This window comes from Emys orbicularis, chromosome 11 (assembly GCF_028017835.1).
Source record: "Emys orbicularis isolate rEmyOrb1 chromosome 11, rEmyOrb1.hap1, whole genome shotgun sequence".
In the NCBI taxonomy this organism is placed as follows: domain Eukaryota; kingdom Metazoa; phylum Chordata; order Testudines; family Emydidae; genus Emys; species Emys orbicularis.
The window spans coordinates 8,416,240-8,439,055 of NC_088693.1; the positions used below are offsets into that span (position 1 = coordinate 8,416,240).

At 41.6% G+C, this 22,816-nt stretch overlaps 1 protein-coding gene across 3 annotated transcripts in view; it reads left to right on the plus strand.

Moving 5' to 3' along the window:
- Positions 1–22,816, plus strand: part of RALB (RAS like proto-oncogene B) — a 64,884-nt gene that overhangs the window by 13,808 nt on the left and 28,260 nt on the right. For 2 of the 3 annotated variants that reach the window (XM_065413169.1, XM_065413171.1), the window contains exon 1: positions 9,095–9,182. The exons of the other annotated variant lie outside the window; for it this stretch is intronic. The gene's annotated coding sequence lies outside the window, so the exon portion shown is untranslated. Of the gene's footprint in view, positions 1–9,094; positions 9,183–22,816 lie in introns of those variants that run through there. 3 annotated transcript variants of the gene reach the window in all.

Here is a 22,816-nt window from a genome sequence, read left to right on the forward strand (position 1 = left end):
AAGGTATTTGTTGGCAGTCTTCAGTACAGATACATGGGGCCAGATTCTGGCCTCAGTTACACTAGTGTAAATCTAGAGTAATGTCAATGGGCTAAAACTGAGATTGGATTCTGGCCTAGGGTTACCATCAAGACTTTAAACTTGGTTTGATCAAGGAATGGCCAAAGAGGCCAAGGGATGCTGGGCAGTCCTAAAATGTTAATCCCAGGGACAGGACAAGATCTGCAAGGCCAGATGTGTTATACTACAAATCAGACAAATTTAGGATTACTGGCATTTATTTTTGAAAAAAAATTGTTAACATATAAAGCCAGATCCTCAGCTGCTGTAAATCAATGTAGCTCCACTGAAGTCAATGGTGCTATGCTGAATTACACCAGCTAAAGAACTGGCCCTACACGGTACAGTGTATACAAGTTCGGTGAATCCCATCAGCAGTCCTCAGGTTTGCAAAATTTGGGCACCTCTACTTCAATTTAAAGTGTCGTTTGAAATAACTTGTCAGCATATTTCTCTTCTAGTTAACTTGGGTATTAATTTGTTTCCTAATAAAACTTACCACCCTCACTAAATCAAATATAGAACCCTATTCAATGCAAAATAGACATATTATCTAGAGTGAAGGTTCTTGACTTCTTCTTTGGTGCCTAAGACTCACATTGTATGTTGTGTGTAACATTATGCGCTAGCCCTGGGCTAAGAATCATTTATGGTTTAATAAGTTCTTACTGAGAATTTCCTGGCTCTTGTTAATTGTTCCTCCTTCAATAGTATTTTAATGTAGAATTTTATGCGTTTGTGCTTTACATTTTTATGTTTATGCAAAAAAAGAAATCCATCATGGAAATCCGGAAAGCATTAAATTTCAGGACTGGAGAGAGAGAGAATGTCCTGCTGTACTCAAATTATTTTTTATTTCCATACCACATGGAGGCTGAGGACTGTTACACAGAAGTTCAATAATCCATTCCATACTTTTTTTTAAAGGAATATCATCCCTGAGTTTTAATAGTATCTCAATATAGCAGCAGGACATACATCAGAGGAATGAAACAGAAATAAGGGATGTCACTTAGAAGATATATATTTTGTGACCATAGGCACTTAAGTATTCATTCATTATCTGAGCTAATTAATAGGATGAGTAAGGCCTGTATAAGTAGGAGGAGCACTAGTAATTTATACTAACATAATTAGCTTCTAGCAGTTAGGGTTGTAATGAAAAGTTAATTTCAACCCCTTTTGTCAGGCCCATAACTGTAGGCTATAGTTGATTGAGAAGATAGGGATGCTGGAGGAGCTGTTATACAATACTGTTGTGGTACAAGGTACATTCATTTTTAAATCACTTTCCTTAATCATCAAACCTAAAGTAATCATACTTTTTAATCACTTTAGTCAAAGGGAAATGAGAAGCTGTTTGTAGGTATATTGGCTTCCCCACCACAAGAAACATGTTGTTTCTATAGAAGAATACTGTGTAAATGAACATATGAATACTGAACAGCATTACTGGTAAATGTCCCCTCCACTGTTCCCTCTAAGCTCTGCACGTGCACACAGATCTTAAACCCCACACACACGGCAAAACACCGTGCACAGAAGAAATTTTTTGCGCACATGGCCTGTCAAAAATTAGAGGGAACATTGGTCCCCTCTGTAGTAAAAATGTTCTGAAGCCCAGAAGATTATCATGCAGGTTGTTTCTCCAGTACTACTTTGAACAACTGAATGATGTAAGATGATTAGAAATTATGTCACAATGATACTACATTTATGTAGCACCTTTCAGCTACTTGGATCTCCTTATCAACTTTACTAATTGGACAAACTATAGAAAGGAACCACTTTACCCACTGCTGAAGGGCTGTCACCTCTGGGGTGAAATGCAACAGCTGATTAACAGTGCACAACACATTACACAAGCTTATCAGGGGAAGAATCTATACCAAAGCAAATTTACAGGAGGAAATTAAGTATGCAAAATATAACTATACAAACTGGAATGTGCTCAGTACACCTGGGTTAACACTTTCCCCTTGGTAAAAGTTAAGGACTACAGCTTACTGGTACTTGGATTCACAGCTCATGCAAAAGGCTGCATAGTTGGGAGTATGGTGCTTTCTTGAAACCTTGTTGGGATGATGATTCAGAAATGACTTAGAGAAAAGCACATCATTTACTTAATCACCAGAATCACTTCCTGCAGCATCTGGATTTTCAGGGGAGCTCCCTCAGTCAAGTATTGACCAACCCTTAGACTGGGAGATTTAATACACCTCTACCCCAATATAACGCTGTCCTCGGGAGCCAAAAAATCTTACTGCATTATAGGTGAAACCGCATTATATCGAACTTGCTTTGATCCGCCGGAGTGCGCAGCCCCGCCCCTCCGGAGCACTGCTTTACCACGTTATATCCGAATTTGTGTTATATCGGGTCGCGTTATATTGGGGTAGAGGTGTAATATAGTGCAGAGTGGTATTGTTGCAAGTGCAGTGAAAGCTATAGAATATCAGGGTTGGAAGGGACCTCAGGAGGTCATCTAGTCCAACCCCCTGCTCAAAGCAGGACCAATCCCCAACTAAATCATCCCAGCCAGGGCTTTGTCAAGCCTGACCTTAAAAACCTCTACGGAAGGAGATTCCACCACCTCCCTAGATAACCCATTCCAGTGCTTCACCACCCTCCTAGTGAAAAAGTTTTTCCTAATATCCAACCTAAACCTCCCCCACTGCAACTTGAGATCATTACTCTTTGTTCTGTCATCTGCTACCACTGATCCATCCTCTTTGGAACCCCCTTTCAGGTAGTTGAAAGCCGCTATCAAATCCCCCCTCATTCTTCTCTTCTGCAGACTAAACAATCCCAGTTTCACTCCTGCATGCCTGAGCAATATTTTAATACTCCTCGCTGGTCATTTGTCCAAGCTTCCACTTCTTGTAAGCTTCTTTTTTGTGTTTAAGATCAGCAAGGATTTCACTGTTAAGCCAAGCTGGTCGCCTGCCATATTTACCATTCTTTCTACACATTGGGATGGTTTGTTCCTGCAAAGGATTCTTTAAAATATAGCCAGCTCTTCTGGACTCCTTTCCCCCTCATGTTATTCTCCCAGGGGATCCTGCCCATCAGTTCCCTGAGGGAGTCGAAGTCTGCTTTTCTGAAGTCCAGGGTCCGTATTCTGCTGCTCTCACTTCTTCCTTGTGTCAGGATCCTTAACTCGACCATCTCATGGTCACTGCCTCCCAGGTTCCCATCCGCTTTTGCTTCCCCTACTAATTCTTCCCTGTTTGTGAGCAGCAGGTCAAGAAGAGTTCTGCCCTTAGTTGGTTCCTCCAGCATTTGCATCAGGAAATTGTCCCCTACACTTTCCAAAAACTTCCTGGATTGTCTGTGCACTCCTGTATTGCTCTCCCAGCAGATATCGGGGTGACTGAAGTCCCCCATGAGAACCAGGGCCTGTGATCTAGTAACTTTTGTTAGTTGCCTGAAGAAAGCCTCGTCCACCTGATCCCCCTGCTTCCTTTTGACTTTTAGAAAGAGTTGTAAACATCACATATGCTTTCAGGCACTGTCAGAGTAACTCTGTGAAGGTATTATAATGAGACATGAATAATACAATGAGAGAAACTAACTACCGTAACTAAATTTAGATCCAAAAATCTATCTTGTGTAAAATACAGTGCTTGGAAAAAAGTCCTACTCGGTTTAATTGGATAAAAGGCCTCCAGGCCTCACAATATTTGCAATACCTGTTTATAAAATTAAAAAGAGAAACCTGCATTAAACATAAATAATGACATTAGAGCCAAATATGCAGGTCTCTCTTTAATGGATAACAATAATAATGGTTTTTATTTCTAGAAGAGGATATTGACCTGGTCTCTTTGTAAGAGAATAAATCAGTTTAATTAAAAACTATATATACAGAAACAGATATTTTGAGATTTCTTAATGTATTTTGTATTGACAAGGCTTCATTTTGAAATATTGATCACCTCATATTCGATGTCTGGTTGCTATCACATCCAGTTACTCATGTTATTAACTGATACATATATCAATAATGTGATCTGGACAATTTAATTTTAGTTCCTTATTATAGAGACTTATGAATAAGTGACAATTGAGATTTGATCCTCTCCCAGCATGCAACATTTTCCATACTGGTTCAAATCCCTATCCTACATCCCTTACTCAACTGAGTCGTACCAATTAACTCAGTAAGCCACATTCTCAATATTGTCTGCTCCACTGTTACTGAGGAAAAATTCTCCCTGCCTTCTATAGGAGTTTTTCCTAAGCAAGCCCCACTTTCATGGAAATTGATAGCTAAATGCTATTTGGCTTCAATGGGATCAGGATCAGGCCCTGATTAAGGGGATTAGGATCAGGCTCAGTGGAACTGCAAGTTTGAGTAAAGACAGCTCATGTGAGGTTGCTAGATCCAGCCCTAAATTTGTCATGTTACTGATTACTATGCTGACCAGCAGGTGCAGGACTCTCAAACCACTTGGAATGTGAAATCCCTTGCCTCACAAGCTAGGAGAGGTCATTAAGAATCTTCCTCTTACAAATTACCTTGGGGTTTTATCCTGTCACAAATCTCCGCTTTAGCTGAAGCTGCAAGATGATTTTCCATTGAAAGTCTGTTTCACTGCGATGACTTCTGCTGTCTGTGGCAAAGAGGAAATGGCTGAGGAAAACAAACTGCCATTAACTCCTCGGAGGCCAAAAACAGTTATATTTCATATACTATGAGTTGTTTCCCACATGTAGCCACTATTTCAGTTTACTCCACCTGGGTTTTTTGAATCCTGAAGTTCGTAGAGCATGACAGAGCCAGACCCAACCTTTTAAAGGTCCAAAATCATCTTTACAGTATGGTTGGTGTTATGCTTCTCCATGCACAAAGACCAAACAGATCTTTGTGTTGTTTTTCATTGAGAGAACAACAAAGTAAGAAAGAATAAACTGGATGACAAAATCTGCACATGGGAGGTGTGCTTTTAAATGTAAGGTCTAATACTCTGAAAACAAAGAGCATCAAAGTTTCATAGCGACATGCAGCACAGTTCTATTCTGAAAAGTGATTCTGCTAAAAAATAAATGGCATTCCAAATGTATTCTTTATCAATCCGCCTCATTCTGATCTCACCAGTTCTATACTAGTGTAACTTCCTTGACTTACAGCCGCATTAATTAAATTATCCTGTATGTGGGATCAGAATCAAGCTATGACTTTTGCTAATTAATAAATAAAAAGTGATGGGCCTGATTCTCTCCCCTGATCCACTCAGATACACACATAGCCAATTGTGAATACCCTCAGTGAGTGGAAGGAAACTCTGTGCAGATGTAGCCAACACCCCTTCACCCACACCCCAACTCCAGTGTAGAGGACATCCTGGGAATGTAGACGGATCACAGCTAGTGTGTTCCTTCACTTCTCAGATGTCCTGTAGTCCCTTAGGAATTGTTGCCAGCTAGCATAGGTCAGAGCAGCCCCTAGGTCATTCTACCCTATGCCAGAGTTGGGGCTGGAGTTGTGCAAGGCAGAGAATCAGGGAGTTGTAACTGACTCCCACAACCTGCTGTCCCTTGCACTGAGCAGATCTCAGCAGAGGAAAGAATCTTGCCCTGTTTTTCTAACTTCCGGTGCCACAAACTACAACTGGGCTCTGCAAATCAAACTTCCTCAATTATAAAGGTTTTGCTGTTCCTGCTTAGCTGACAGCTACACTGATAATACTCAAGGCAAGGACGATTACAAACTGATTCTTCCTAACTTGTACAATCTTCAGTGGAAACAGTGGCAAAAATTTGTTCATATCAGTAAAACAAGTATCTATGACTCAAAGTCAAACCGGGATGAATCCTGAAGCCCTTATGTTGGCAAACTCCTACAGCCATCAATGGGATTTTTGCCTGAGCTGGAGCTTCAGAATGAAGTTTAGATCCAAGCCAAGAACGTCAGGAAAACTCCAATACCTCTATGTGGCACTCAAGAATTTAACTCCTGGAAGGACAGTTGTTTCTGAACTTTCTAGGTGGAAGCCCTTGGTATGAAAATGTCATATGAACTGTTCCTTTCACAACCGATCTATTCTTACAAAATCCCAGGTTCCACAAACCAAAAACTAATAATGGCTTTTAAGATGTCAGCAATAAACGGAAATATGGAAGGAAGTTTTCTGAGGGACCTTGCAGCACTGATCCACCCAACCAATATTGCCAGTAATCCACTATAAGGGATAATTCCAGATGATCCCAGCTAGTGAAGAGAAACTGGAATGAGACAGAAGGGCATTCATTCTCAACACTATGGAACATTATCATTAAACTCTGCATGTAAGGAGTTCTGTATTAAACACAATGGTCCAAATTGAGAATTGGTATGAGTGGCTGGCATGCCCACTGAAGCCAATGGACTTGATTCTCCACTTACGGTCTCCTTGTGTAGTCATTTGCACTTGTCCAAAGTGAGGGCCAAAGGGGTGTAAAACATTGCCAAATCAGAATTCTCCACTCACATAGGTGCTGAAATTTCATGCCCATTTTCTGCAAGTGTAAATGACAACACTGGGTGGGGAGAGTAAGGCAATGGAGAATCAGGCTCAATATATTGTGTGTCTTCTCATTCTGCCTCCTCTACCTGGAACGTCCTCCCTGAACCCATGTGCTACCCAATCTCTCCTTCAAATCCCTACTTAAAACCCACTTCTTTTGGTCAACTCATTTCACTACTAGCAAATCTAACTTACCTATCATGTTCATCACCATGATTTCTAAGTTCCTTCATGCCAGTTGACATTCTCCCCAGATTTTAGTTTTACACTTATAAAATGTAGCTGTTGTTCCAAGATGTCTATATATATCTTATTCTTCCTTTGTAAAAAAAACAAACAAACAAAAACATTTACTGCTCACTCACACAGGCTATTGTTGTTAATTATTATTGCTGTAGCACAAAAAGCAAACTATCTAGCATAATGGGAACCTGACTGGGTATGCACCTATAAGAAATACAGTCCCTGCCCCAAGGAACTCGCAATCTAAACATATGATGAGAGAGAACAGTTGGAGATAAATAAACCTCCATCTGTTTGAATGTTATCTATGATTTTAACCCCTCTGAGGCAGGGAATTTGTCATCTTACTGTCTGTAAAGCATTTGGGATACAGTTGGTGCAATGCAAATAATAATACAAAGGAACTTATTCTCCTCTAAATTGATGTGTAAAATTCTTTCCCAAAGTATTGAGGCAAAAATACACCCTATAATGACTATGGTAACCATGCACATAATACTGGTCACAACGCATACTGATTCAAATCATTATAGCAAACAATATGCTTTGATATGCCAGGATTACTTTACAAGTCTACATTTCCCCTTCACCTGTGTCCAATAAATAGAGGATAGATATAGATGTGGTTAAAGGTCACACTAGCATGTAAAAATAGCAGTGTGGATGTTGCAACTCTGATGGAGAGTGGGGCTAGTCACCAGCACTACGGGTGGGCTTGAGAGCCTAAGCTGCCGCCCAAGCTGCAACATCCACATTACTATTTTTAGCAGCTAGCCCGACTATACCCAGGCTGGAAGACTTGATCCCAGCTGGAGTGCAGACACATCCGAAGTCTCCACAAGGCAGGCGATGCTCGGGTTAAGCCAGTGTGACATACTGCAAACTGTCTCCATAGGCTACTTCTTTAGATTAAATATGTAGGCAGCTGTAGACTGCACTGAAAAACTTTGCAAGCTGCTATTTGGTTGCTTATCTGATTCATTAGGTGAGGATGGGACTCCTAAAAAGAGAGAGAACTTTGGGCCTTGAGCAACTCTGTCCCCTCACAACAAAACTATCTCCTCCCATGTCATCACCCATCCATCCCTATCCTCTTACTACCCCAATTCAAATAAAATATATTTTATTGGCATCTTACGATGTATGAGAGAGAGAGACAAACACAGACTCTGGGTGTGTGTCAGCAGCATTCGCCCAAGACAAGGCCTCACAGCTTATTGTTTGATCCCCCTCGCCATTCCTGATGGGCAGCTGGCTGCTGTGCTGAGCAGTGGTATTGCTGCCATCTTTCCCTGCCCGCCCCCCAACCCCAGCACATTTTTCTTCCTCATTTGTAGTGTGTCTTTAAACTGGGACAGTCTGAGGGAGAGTTCATGTCGCACTCCTTGATATCTCAGATGGTGAAGTAAAAAGTATCTCTGGGTTTCAATCTCTAGCATGCTGGATCCAAAAATTCCCTTCCCCTCCTTCTTCTTGCCAACTCCTTCCCTTCCCAACACCAGCCCTCCCTCAGCCACCTCCCTATACAATCCTCCCATACCAATACCAACCCTTACCCACCCCCTCCCAACACCAGCCCTGCCCCTATCATCCCACCACCCCTCCACGCCATCCCAACACCACCCCTCACCACCCCTCCCTCACCTATCCCAGCACCATCCCTCCCCCTCCCCCACCTATCCCAACACCAGCCTCCCCCACTCCTCCCATTGCCATCCCCCCCTCCCAACACCAACCCGCCCCTGTCATCCCAACACCACCTTTCCCTCACCTATCCCAGCACCATCCCTCCCCCACCCATATCAATACCGCCCATCACCCCTCCCCCTCCAGCGGGCGGCTCTGTTTTTGCCGCCCCAAGCACGGCAGTCAGGCGGCCTTCGGACGCGTTTCTGCGGGTGATCTGCTGGTCCCCCGGCTTCGGCCACCGAACCCGCGGGACCTCCCGCAGGCGCCCCGCCGAAGGCCGCCTGACTGCCGCCCCCGCGGCTTGCCGCCCCAGGCCTGCGCTTGCTGCGCTGGTGCCTGGAGCCGCCGCGCCTCACCAACCCTCCACTCCCACCCCGACCTCACCTACCGCTGGCCTCCGCGGTTCTCCCGAGCCCCCGCCAGGCCCCGCCCTTTCCAGCGGCTGCGTTGCGATTGACCAGAGGGCGCCACGTGACCCGGAAGCGGGCCCGCCTCCACGCCGTGGGCGGTTGTGCGGAGTGACTGAGAAGGGAGGGGGCCGCGCGCGCGGCCGGAAGTGCCCCGCGGCGGGAGCGCGCAGCGGAACCCCAATGCAAGGGAGCGCATCGGAGAGGGGAGGCGCTGCGCTCAGAGCCGCGGCGGAGCGGGGGCAGGCAGGAAGGATCCGGGTGTCAGCCCCAGGTAAGGGGCGGGCCAGGACTGTCCCCTCGCCCATGGGAGCCGGGGCTTCCCTGGGGTCCGGGACCCTGTCACTCCTCAGGGACTGGGAGCTCCGGACCCAGCGGATTGTCCCCGCGGGGTTAGGGGGACCCCCCTTGCCGGGTCTGGCCCAGGCCCCCTCTCCAGTGGGGGGGTGTCTCTTGCTCCCGCTCCCTCTCGTACAGAGTTCCTGAGCCCGCCACCGCCTCTCATTGGCTGCCCGCAAGAAGGGGTCTCCCGGGTCCCCCCTTCTCCTCAGAGTGCCCTGGGGGAGGGGGCCCCAGCTGTGCTCACCATGGGGGAATCCCTGGCTGGAGAGAGTATTGGGGCAGCCTTGTGTGTGGGAGCGAGGTGGTGCGCCCTGCCCAGCCAGGTGGAGTTGAAGGCGGGGCTGTAAGTAAGGGTGTGCTTCAGAAGATTCATAGCGTCCTAGAGTCCCGCGCCAGAAGGGACCATTGTGATCAATTAGTCTGATCTCCTGTATAACACAGGCCACCTTTGGAGAAGTCATTGGCTGGAAATCCCTGCCCTGGCATGTGTGTTTGGGGCTGTCCCTGCGCTTTGGAATGGGGCCCTTTGAGACCATACCCCAGGGGTTCTCAAACTGGGGGTTGGGACCCCTGAGGGGGTCGTGAGGTTATTACATGGGGGGTCGCGAGTGGTCAGCCTCCACCGCAAACCCCGCTTTGTCTTCAGCATTTATAATGGTGTTAAACATATAAAAAAAGTGTTTTTTAATTTATAAGAGCGGGGTCGTACTCAGAGGCTTGCTATGTGAAAGGGGTCACCAGTACAAAAGTTTAAGAAGTACTGCCATACCCTGTCTGGAATCCAGGTGGGGATGACCTTTGTCCATGTATAGGAGGTTGCTCCCTCAGTTTAATTCAGAGAACCTGTGTCCCTTGCGCCTGTATGAAATTCAGAATTTCTGCCATATGTTTATGAATACGACACTTGCTTTAATGGCTGATGCTGCTTCTTTTGAGTCCCCTGGGAATTGTGGATTGTGTTTTAGGCTGCCACTCCCACCCTGATGTGTGCAGAGATCTTTATTTTTCCCAAACTACTGTGGGTAGGCAAGAGAAAACACTTCAGAAAACTGGGCAAGATGATGTGGGAGTTTGAGAGGGTATCGTCCTTACCTGAGTTGGACATCCCCTGAAGTACCTTGTCTTATATGGCTGAGTTCTCTTTACCTGTTGCAGATTTCTAAATATGCTTTCTTTCTCCCTGAACCTTACTGGTATAGATGTTGAAAGAGGAAACGGCAGTGCCCAAATGTAGTGTTACTATAAAGGGGAGGGTGAGATGTGGGGCAAACTAACCAGCCAAATTATGCAATTTAAGGGGGGAGGCTAGGCTAGATTTTACCATTTTTCCAAGGGGTGGGACCTGAGGTCCTGTGGGGCCACTTGCAAGAATTAAAATAGATATAGTCAAGCCCTGCTTCCTAGGCACCGACTCTGTGGGTGCTCTGGGGCTGGAGCACCCATGGGGAAAAAATGGTGGGTGCTAAGCAACCACCAGCAGCCCTCCTATCACCTCCCCCACCCCCCCAGCACTTCCCACCTACCAGCAGGCCCCGCAGATCAGCACCTCCCCCCCCACTGCAATTCGCTGTTTGGCGGCATGCAGGAGGCTGGGGGAGGAGTGAGGATGCAGTGCACTTGGGGGAGGGGGCAGAACTGGGCACGAAGAGGCGGAGCTGGGTGGACTGGGGGCAGTAAAAGGTGGGGTGAAGGTGGGGCCTTGGAGGACGGGGTGGGGGCGGGGCAGGGTCTGGGGCAGAGCCAGGGGTCGAGCACCCCCTGGAACTTTGGAAAGTCAGCATCTGTGCCCTGCTTCCTTTTTGGGTCATGTATGTTTGGGTGGTGGAAGAGAGGCATACAGATTCAACAAGTGTTTAGGACCATCCCTGTTCTTTCTAATTTAAAGCCCAGATTTTAGATCCTTCCTGCAAATATGCATAAACGTCGCATGTGGGGTTTTTGTTTAATAAAACCTTGGAAATATTTAATATGTCCTGCTCCTTAAGCATCTGCTACTGTGAGAAAGGCCTATTTTTTTCCCCCTTCACCAGAAGATTGGGAAGTTGTGACTAGTATTCTGAAATTTTGGAGATTGACTGTATTCAGAAAGCACACTGTCTGATGTTCTCTTAAATTTTCCCATATCGGTAGTTAAAGCTGTAGGAGGAACTAAGAGGTGCAGACTGGATTGTAATTGTAGATATTTCTGTAAATGGATTGACTACCTTGCTTGGCTGATAAATGAGGCTATGTCTACATTACCGGCTAAATCGGCATTGCTGGGATCAATGCAGCGGTGTCGATTTAGTGGGTCTGCTGAAGACATGCTAAGTTGATGGGAGAGCGCTCTCCTGTTGATGTCTATACTCCGCTTCCCTGAGAGGCGGAAGCTATGTTGACAGGAGAGGGTCTCCCGTCAATATAGGTTGACTTACAGTGGTGTCTACACTGCAGTAAGTTACATGGACTTCAGTTACGTAATTTATGTAACTGAACTAGCCAGGGTGGATTTGATTTAAATCATTAGTCAGGAAGACTCGATTTAATCATGGATTTCTACATAAAAGTGCATTCTTGTTGGTTGTTATAACCTTAATACATATTCTTCACAACTCAGAGATAGATGGTTTCATTTTTAGAAGGTATACACTATATATTTAAGTGATTTATTTTGAAAACTTTTCAGATTACTTTTACAGCTATATCAGAAAATGAATGATTGTTTAGTAGTTGAAGCAGATATTTATGAAGTCATTGGGAGGTGAACGATCTCCAATTCAACAGGTTAATCATTAATATTTGGAGGATTTTCTTCCCATGCTGTATTTGGAGGAGAGCATCACCAGACAGACATTTTAATTGTTTTATTTAACTAAAACAACAGCATTATGTATTCTGGATTTTTTCCTTCAACAGCAAACCTATAATATTTTAACAAAACAAGCATATGAATTTTTGAATTTAGTTAAACATTCAAGTTTTTAAAATCAGGTTTGCTTTTGTTAAATTGTTTTTAACTAAAATAGTTAAATGAAATATTTTTTAAAAATCGACTGTCAGCCACATCAACACGAGAAACTTAAAATTTTGGATTCTGCAGCTAACTCAGTCGTCTTCACATTCATTTTCCTGTTTGTTCATAATCTGGAAGAGAAAAACAAGCTTTCCTGCCTTTTCAGGTCCCAAACAATTTCTCAATTTGGAATGAATTTGTTCAAAGGAAGAAAATATTCTTTCTACACTGGGAGAAGAAGCTACTGCTGTTAAAGTGAGATTATTACTTCAACAGTCTCAAGTGCTTAAGTGACTTCCACCAGTTCACTGGTGTGACTTTTTTTAAAACATCATCAGCAAACATATTTGTTGAATGGTTCTTATTCCCAAACTAGCTCTCTTTTATGGCTTGCTGCCATTATAGGGTTTCCCTTCCAGTGAGAGATTGGTATGGTAGATCTCAAATCAATGAAGGCTACACTCAGAAAAACCTCAAGACTTCTAGAATATGCTGCTCAAACAGTTTAACTTTGGTTTCTACTCCTGTCCCTTCCTTCTCACATTTATGTCCAGACTTCTCCTTGTCGAGATCTATTCCGTCCCCAACAATCTTCTATTCATTGAACTTTTTGAAACTTTGCACTTTTAGAGAGGGGTAAGGGATTGACTCTGTGTACACAAATTTGCAGAGGGACAGTAGGGTAGAGGTCTGTTATTTCTCACCTCTATATATTATTTATTTCTTTATTTAAAAACATTTTTGCTGTTAACAAGCATGTTATCTCTGGAGACACAAATCCACAGTTTGAGAACTGCAAAACTAAGCATCTCCGATGGTATCTTCTAGACCGAGCACTGAGTCCCATTGGGTAGATAGATTATTTAGGTTAATCTTTCTATACAGAAGCCCCTGGAACCGCATAAAATTGGGTTCCTAATCCATGAACTATTGGAACTCATTTACAAAACTTTTCTTAAACATTACATGAATATATTGTCTCATACTCTAGAATTAGAATTTACAATCCCTATTCTATGATGAGATATCTTTGAGCTATAATGTATCTTAATTAAAACTATCTTTAGAGATGCTTTTTGAGGAAAAAACCTTTTATCAAAAAAATCCAGTTTAAATAAAAATCTGTTTTTTTTCCTTTTTTTTATTTATTTTTTTTAAAAATCATTGATTTTTATCCACCCTGAAACTAGCGTAACTTAGATCGATTTACAGTGTTAGTGTGGACCAGCCCTGAATAATGGTGTTAGAAGACTGAAGTGCAACGATTCCAAATCTGTTTTCTTTATGCTAATACCATATAGAAGACAATATTTACTTTCCACTTTATTCATTTGTGCTGGATTGGTCAAGGACAGTGTTGATGTAAACAACTTGTAATCCTGAATCATGATCATCTATCACGATCATAAAGGGAATCGTTAGCACAAACAAGGCATTTATGACATAAATTCCTGTAAGACAGTTGCTTGCCTCTTCTTGTTTTAAATATTTAATGAGAGTTGATTGAATATTTACTTACCTGTATTACAAATAATACCTTGGATTATTTAAACTAATTAAATATAATTTACCCTTTTTTATTAGTTTTTAATACTTTCTACATTTCTCTTATACAATGAAAATAGGTCAGTTTCACATTTTTTCCTCTAAGTATTATCTTATCAACTTAAATTTCTCATACAATAGCATGTTTGTTTCATGCATACAGCAGGGGAATTTTTTAAAATATTTTCTGTGGGAATAAAAAATTTGCATTTCTACTAGTCTTGGTTTTGTAAAAGATTATTTTTACAAAACCCCAGTTTGGAGCATAATTTGACCGGACAGTACCCTTTTTTGAGTATTTCATTTGCTAATTGATATGTCAGATTTTTAACATCAGTTCAGGTGTACAGTACTGGGTGTCTGCTTAAAAGAACAGTCAGCTACAGGCACTTCAGTTCTGTGCAAGGCAGTAATGAACTGGTATATCTCAAGGGATGACTACTTATATGTACATCTAAGTGGCATTTCATGGCTGAAATGTTGATTCTGCTATCTACATTGTACTTTAGCTTTGTGAAGAGACCAGTCTTTCAAATGAAAGCAATATGCTGCAATCATTTGTTTGAGAGTCTGTGGGCTCGTTGCTATGTGAAATGCTGCATAAAAATTGTCCCTTCCTTGTGAGACTTACACTCTAGCCAGGCAGTGCAGAGGAGATGCTGTGCAAACAGGGCACAGAGTGGCCTAATAATTGAAAAAAACAGACTGGGAATAAAATTCTAATCCTGGTTCTAATATCCTCTGTGGCATTTGGTGAAGCATGTGATCTTACACTACCATTAAATGGGAATAACAACATCTATTTCATATGGGTGTTGTGAGCTAAACTAGAGAAGGCTTGTAAACATTTTTGAGCACTAAATGCTAAATACTATAATGTTGTTATTGTGCCTCAATCTTGACCAGTAAGAACAGCTTCCGGGGTGAGAGCATAGTTCAAGTTCCATGTCGATTCAGATCTTGGCATATATGAATCTGCGAACAAGGGGGGCAGTTGAGATGGCTTTTGAATGGGAACACCTGTCCACTGGTAAGTGTGCTAAAACCAGTCCACCACATCTCTGAATTAAAGGAAATTCAGAATGGTAGCTCAAAACATAATATAATAGAGTCAAAGCATTTCAGACACTTCTTGTGCTGACTCTACTGAATTTTGGACCAAGTGTTGCAGAATAGTAATCTCCTAAATATTAGGGTTTCAATAAAAACTTTTTTTGGATCCTTAAATATAACAGCATTACTGAGTTACTCAGATTTCTCCAGTGATTCTCAAATTGCTTGTTTTGATGAAACACATTGTGGTTTCCCTGATTCTGTGTCCTATCTGCCTAGGGCAGAGCTAGACTTGTACTAACAAAGGCCAGATAGATGTGCTTTTAAAACTAATAAATGATTGCCTAATAACTAGTTTTCATCAAACCAGTTTCTGTGTCAAACTTGTGATCCTCCTCAAATATCTGTTCTCTTACACGCCTTTGGATTTTGCAAGGTTAAAGAAATGGAATACAGGGGCTTTTGGGAGGATGGAGTGGCAGTGAATGAAATGCTTGTAAACCGCACTACATTGAAAACTACTGATGTTAAACACAGGAAAGTTCCTCCCTCTCTAAGGGAAATGTCTATGCTAGGGAATATTACCAAAACAAACCCAAAAAATCCTTTCTAGTGTGTGGTTGAGAACATTGTATCTGAACCTTGATCCATAAAAGCTAGTAACTCAAAAATCAAAACTATATAGAAGTACAGTACATAAGTGACAGAAATAATGCTGGTATTAAATGAGTGTTGAGTATTTTTTATTTGGATTTAAATGTCAAGAGCGCATGGATAGGCAATCTTTAAGTGCCTTTGATATTAACTAAAAATACAACTGATTTCCAAACATAACTAGAGAATAGCAGCAATCCAATATAACCACACCAACTTAATCTTAATCTTGCTTTAAACTCCACACTCGTGTGTCTGCACACGAGTGCAGTAAACCAGGAATTTATATTGTATAATGGAGGTCACAGCCCCAATACAGTTTTCAGGATTCAGATTAGTGGGTTATGAGATACTTTGGCGGTTGGGGAGAAACAAAAAATGCATTGATTATTTATTACAGATGTTAGGTCCCAGGCTGGGCTTTCAGTAACCTTCTGAAATGCATATATGTACAGTACATAGTATTATATCAGTCTCCACTGATGAAATTACTACATGATTGACCCTCAGGTGGTGATAAGTTGAAAAACATGGAGCTAAATGCCTCTCTGATGTAAATCAGAGTAAGCCTGTCAGTCAGAAAACAGATTATTCATCAAAATACAGTGTAATTCAGTGTACTTCTGTGACTTTAAACTCTCACTTCCAGTGATCTGAAGAAGGAGCTTCCTCCCCAAGATTTTAAGGAAGGATAGAGACCAAGCAGGAATTGGTTTCAGTGCTCCCCAAATATGAGGATTTGGTGAAGAATCATAAAAATGACCGTTTTGTTTTTTTATTTTATTTATTTATTTATCTGCTGCTATTTCAGACCAAATTGAAAGGTGGGATAAACTTTCAGGGATGGGATTAGAAAGTATAAGCAGGTGGAATCTGCCACCCTAAGGGAAAACTCTGTAAAGCGCAGGCTGCAGTGGTATTACTTGGGATGTCGGTGTACAATGTGGTCTGACGTGACCATTTATGCTAACAAGAAATCAAGTTTTCAATAATGTCACTTCATTGTGATGATGGACATAGGTAAGAGGCTTTCTGGTTACCTCTTAACAAATGTTTTTATAATGAAACCCTTTGGAAATATGTCCATCCCCCCATCTCTTTTAAAACTGGCTTCCTATGGGTATTTCTGCTACAGCAAGAGACTCTTCCTCACTGTCCTGTTTTGCTGCTATTAAGCTTTTAGCTTACTGCAAGAGCCCACTGTAAGTTAATGAGAATTCCACACTTATCCAGTTACCCCTGACAACAGGACTTTTTGGTGGTTAGTTGACTCTCCCAGCAGCTTCACTCTCTTGTTTATTACATAGTCAAATGCTTTTGCTGAGTATGTATCCTTATGGGATTACCAGAAATGTGTCTTCCAAAAGCATAATATTGATGGGACATTGCTTTGTTTTTCTCTTCCACTCTAAGGCACTATGCTCCATCTGATTTCTCCTATTCGTTTCAGACTGCCTTTTGACCAGACTAGATTTTCTAACAAAATATACAACTTTCAAGCTTGTACGAATAGGTGGGAAGCTTTAGGGGACTAAGTAGCATGGAGCTAGAAGGCTCGTGCTTATGGGAGCACAATTTAGGCCTAATACTGCTCACTTTACTTGCATGAGTAGTCCCATCTATCACCTTTGGACAATCATGTGAGTAAAGTGAGCAGAGTTTTGCCCTTCATCTTTGTGCTCTTCTCATAGCATCTTGGGAACCTTTCCTCTTATGGCTTTTTAGGTAGAGATCAAATGCTTAATCAACTCTGAAATCTAGTAGAAAAAATACTGTTCATTAAAAGCCGCTTCAGTTGGTTGTCCCACTTTTTGACCGTAGTTACATGAGAAATCTAGTGTAAGGAAACCACAGTGGTATGTGCCTTATAATTTAACTTGGAAGGATAGAGAAATCATGCAGTAACTTCTATTAAGATATTGTCGTCATGCACTGGTTGCTTTTATTGTAAAATCTCTACTTGAGGTATCTAGTCTTCCTTGATGTTTAATATTGTATCTCATTGGATTACTGTCACAAAGCCATTGTACTGTGCAGGTAGGAGTATGCATGGAGTTACAATCTGTGAAACTTTGTAGGAACATCAGTTCCAAACTTTTTTACCTCCGAAGTACCACCTATGTTCTAAGTGTTTTTATTAGAATAATGTTGGTCATGATGCATTAGTTTGGGGTTCTTAATATTATAACCAGGAATGTTAGATTTCAAAAAAGTAACACTGATGTAAAATATTGCTCTGCGTAGAAACTTAGATAAAAGCTTTGAAGACTACCTGCAGCTATTTTTTTAAAGACCCCCCCCTCCCTCCCACTTTCCATGCACCCCAAGTATACCACCAGCCCACTTCCAAAAATGCATTTAATACAAATAAAGCATGTATGAATTTATTATTTTTAGTGCATAAACATTAATCCAGTGATCTTTAGCTCTGTTAAAAATTGATTTTTTTTTTCTCATATGGAACGTATCAGAGCCTTTAAGGTTTAAAACAGCAGCATTTCCAAAAGAGTGCATACCCCAAAATATGTATTTAACTAATGCTAGTGCTCACCTAAATACATGATGTGCATATACTGTGAAACTAAAATAACTCCAAATAAATCACTCTTGGTTTTATTTAGCAGCAGGAGACTATTATCCAGTGATGATTTTATATTTCACTGATACTATCTCTTAAGTAATCTTGATACTTTTGTAGCAATATTCAAACTAGAAATCTTAATACTTTACTTCCCATAAAACAAATAGGAGTCAATTAAGTTGGGCAACTTCCAAGGTAGAAAAATGAGATTTCAAATGCATTTGTTCAATTTAGCTTCAGATAATCAAGAAGTGTAAATTTAGTAAATTATTTAAAGATGATGTATATCACAAGTGACAGGTGTAATAGGCAAAAACCCTAGCTCCAAACATCTGCATTTTAAAAAGTGTTAACATTCAGTTTTCCATGATCATGTTCTCCTGGAAAGTAATATGGAAGCAATAGCTTGGAAATACACAGCATGAATAGATATTGCCACTGGATGGTGGGACTAAAATAATGCAAGTTCCATGCAATAGGTAGGTCTGAGTAGGTGTTTAACAGTGTTCCTGAACTGTTTAAAAGCAGTTCCCAGTGTTCCATTTAATATGATTCTGAACGGAGAACTTTAAAAACATTGTAGCCAAATAAAGTGACAGAGTGAACATAGATATTGGTTAATACTGAACATTAATGTTTCCGTTTTTTTGTTTAGAACATTTACATGAAAGTGTTTCCTTTGCATTGGTTGGAAGAAAAATAAATCCAAGTATGTCTGCAGAGTAAGATGATAGCCAGCATTTGATGCTGCACTGAGTTTCTGCTTGATGCAGTGGAGTGTGAGGTAGGCCCATCAGGGAGCTTGGTCCCAGTCTGTGATTCTTAGGGCAGACTTGTGGATGTAAACTGTGCCAGCTGGCAGTGGTCCCCAGGGGACTGTGCCAGTTGAGGATACCCAGACAGTAGTGTGCTCCTGCCACCCCAAAATGTCCCTTGTGCTGCACCCAGGTCTGGGGGGGTGAGGCGGAGGGTGATGTAGAAACCTGGTGTGCTGGCACCATCAGCAGAATTCTCCTCCATGCCAGAGGAATCCTTAGCAGGCTATATATGCCTGCTTTCTGGCCCCTTTTTACTTCTAGAATGAACTAGAGAATCTTGCCCCATAATACCAGTGCTATTTGTGGTTCAAGCCCTTTAAAATAATCACTAACTATTCTTGCTTCACCTCTGTTATCCCCGTTTCACAGATAGGGTGACTCAGGTAGAGACGGTGATTTGTCTCAAGTCCCACAATCAGTAGTAGAGTGAGTGAATCATGCTCAAGTCATTTAATGTTGATAAATATCATGGAATTGAGAGAGAAGTTATGTGAATGAACCTAATACATCAAGAATAAGTCCAATTGCAAAACTATCATTAGAATCATAGAATTGCAAGACTGGAAGGGACCTCAAAAGGTTATCTAGTCCAGTTCCCTGCACTCATGGCAGGACTAAGTATTATCTAGACCATCCCTGAGAGGCGTTTGTCTAACCTGCTCTTAAAAATGTCCAATGATAGAGATTCCACAACCTCCCTGAGTATTTTATTCTAGTGCTTATCCACCCTGACAGTTAGGAAGGTTTTTTCCTAATGTCCAACCTAAACTGCCCTTGCTGCAATTTAAGCCCATTGCTTCTTGTCCTATCCTCAGAGGTTAAGGAGAATAATTTTTCTCCCTCCTCCTTGTAACTTGAAAACTGTTATCCTGTCCCCCCTCAGTCTCTTCTTCTCCAGACTAAACAAAGCCAATTTTTTCAATCTTCCCTCATAGGTCATGTTTTCTCGACCTTGAATCATGTTTGTTGCTCTTCTCTAGACCAGTGGTCTCTAAAGTGGGGTGCGCAAGAGGATCCTTCGGGGTGCGCGGCGGGAGGAGCGCCGCCGGAGCAGCGCCGCTTTTTTTTTTTTCCCCTCCCTCGGCAATTTTTTACTGATGGGGTGCGCGATCAAAAAAGTTTGGATACCACTGCTCTAGACTTTCTGCAATTTGTCCACATCTTTCCTGAAATGTGGTGCCCAGAAATGGACACAATACTCCAGTTGAGTCCGAATCAGCGCAGAGTAGAGTAGAAGAATTACTTCTTGTGTCTTGCTTACAACACTCCTGCTAATACATCCTGGAATGATGGGTTTTTTTGACAGTGTTACACTGTTGCCTCATATTTAGTTGGTGATACGCTATGACCCCTAGATCCCGTCCTGCAGTACTCCTTCCTAGGCAGTCATTTCCCATTTTGTATGTGTGCAATTAATTGTTCATTCCTAAGTGGAGTACTTTGAATTTGTCCTTATTGAATTTCATCCTGTTTTTTTCAGACCATTTCTCCAGTTTGTCCAGATCATTTTGAATTTTACCCTATCCTCCAAGCATAGCTTGGTATTGTCCGCAAACTTTATAAGTGTACTCTCTATCCTATTATCTAAATAATTGAGAAAGACATTGAACAGAACCAGACCCAGAACTGATCCCTATGGGACTGCACTCGATATGCCTTTCCAACTTGACTGTGAACCACTGAAAACTATTTTCTGGGAACGGTTTTCCAATCAGGTATACATCCACCCTATAGTATCTCCATCTAGGTTGTATTTCCCTAGTTTGTTTATGAGAGGGTTATGCGAGACAGCATCAAAAGCCTTACTAAAGTCAAGATATACCACATCTACTGCTTCCTCCCCTTATTCACAAGGTTTGTTGGTTTGACGTGATTTGCTCTTGACAAATCCATGCTGACTGTTACTTATCACTTTATCTTTTAGGTGTTTGCAAATTGATTGCTTAAGTATTCGCTCCATTATCTTCCCTGGTACTGAAGTTAAGCTGACTGGTCTGTAGTTTCCCAGGTTGTCATTATTTCCCTTTTTATAGATGGGCACTATATTTGCCCTTTCCCAGGCCTCTGGAATCTCTCCCACCGTATGTGACTTTTCGAAGATAATCGCTAATGGCTCAGATACCTCATCAGTCAGCTCCTTGAGTATTCTAGGATGTATTTCATCAGGCCCTGGTGACTTGAAGACATCTAACTTGTCTAAGTATTTTTTGTCTATCTGAGTATGTCTAAGAACATAAAAATGGTGATACTGGGTCAGACTGATTGTCAATCTAGCTCAGTATCATGTCTTCTGGCAGCCAAATGCTTCAGAGGGAATGAACAGAGCAGGGCAATTATGGAGTGATCCATCTCCTGTTGTCCAGTTGCAGCATCTGGCAGTTGGAGGTTTAGGGGTTCCCAGAGCATGGGGTTGTGTCCCTAACCATCTTGGCTAATAGCCATTGAACTTCTCTAAATATCCATTCACTAAAATAAGATTTAAATAAATCGGGATCAATATCAGGCACCCTTGCATGCAAAAACAATGGGGGCATCAAGACCCCCCATGGAAGAAGGAAAAGGCCTATAGTAATTTTAGTAGCTTTCACTATATGTATGTATGTATGTATGTTGAATAATCACAATACAACATATCAAATCAGAAATGTTACACTTCAAGAACTAGGGTGTCTCTCATTTTTATTTAAGTGATAAGAGCAGCCATGCTGGGTCATACCAAAGGTTCATCTAGCCTAGTACCCTGTCTTCCGACAGTGGCCAATGCCAGGTGCCCCAGAACAGGTAATCATCAAGTGGTGATAAGGCTACTAATCACCAATTCTTGACTTGTAAATTAATGGCAGCTCTGTTTAATGAGACAGTGATAAATTAACTGTACTTGGAAGAGTAATTGCAGTATATCAGTCATTAAAATTTGTTTTGTAACTTCTGTGTGGGTGGGGGAAAATGTAACTGAATTTGGAGTAACCTGGTAAATTGTGGTTAGTCGAAATGTTAATGACAATGTCCTAGTGCTTCTTACAGACGTATACAATCCACTGAAATATTTGCAACTATATTCTCAACTCAATGTATGTTATAATATGAATACATATAGAAAATCTAGAACTCACCAACACGCAGCTCTTAGGGCTTTTTAAGCTAATGAAAACAAATTACTCTAATGATGTGCACATACAGGTGTAGGGTTATTAAAGTGAAATTCCAAGAGAGTTTATAAAAGCTTGTGTTTGATTAAAACCACATCTTTGAAGTACACATTAATTTCTCATAGCACCAGTCTATGTACATCTGTAATTTGGGGAGTCGGTGGTAACAAGGCTCCATTACGGCTATGTTGCTAGAGAGCTGTAAGGAGGAAGGGGGTTCAGGAATTGATGTCAAGGCACAGAGCCTCCAAGCACATGGTCCTATGCAGATCACCTGGAATACCTGGTGCTGGAAATCTGGCTTCATTGCTGTTCCAAAAGGGAAGTGTGCAACATCAATTCTATCACCTCCACTGAAGGATGAGTCTGGAGAGGGAGTACTTCAGCAGGAAGAACTTATGGGAGGTGGTCAGGAGACCAAGTTTCTCCATCTGTAAAATAGGGCTAATTGTACTTGCCCTCCTTTTGTAAATTACTTTGACGTCTGTGGGTGAGAAGCTAAATGAAAGTTTAGTAGTATTGAATTCAAACATTCCTCAGATGTGAATCTTGAAGATTACAAAAGGATGTATGTGCATCTGTTATATAATTCATACAACATAAAGATTCACTTCCAGATTCAAGAAAACAGATCAAAGAACAGTGACTTAGAATTGCTCATATTAAAGACCATGTGAGATGACAAACAGATCCTAAAAATACCTCTGGTGACTATGCTAACAAAGTCTCAATTGATATGGAACCCTCCTTCAGACCTGTATCAAATCTCTTTTG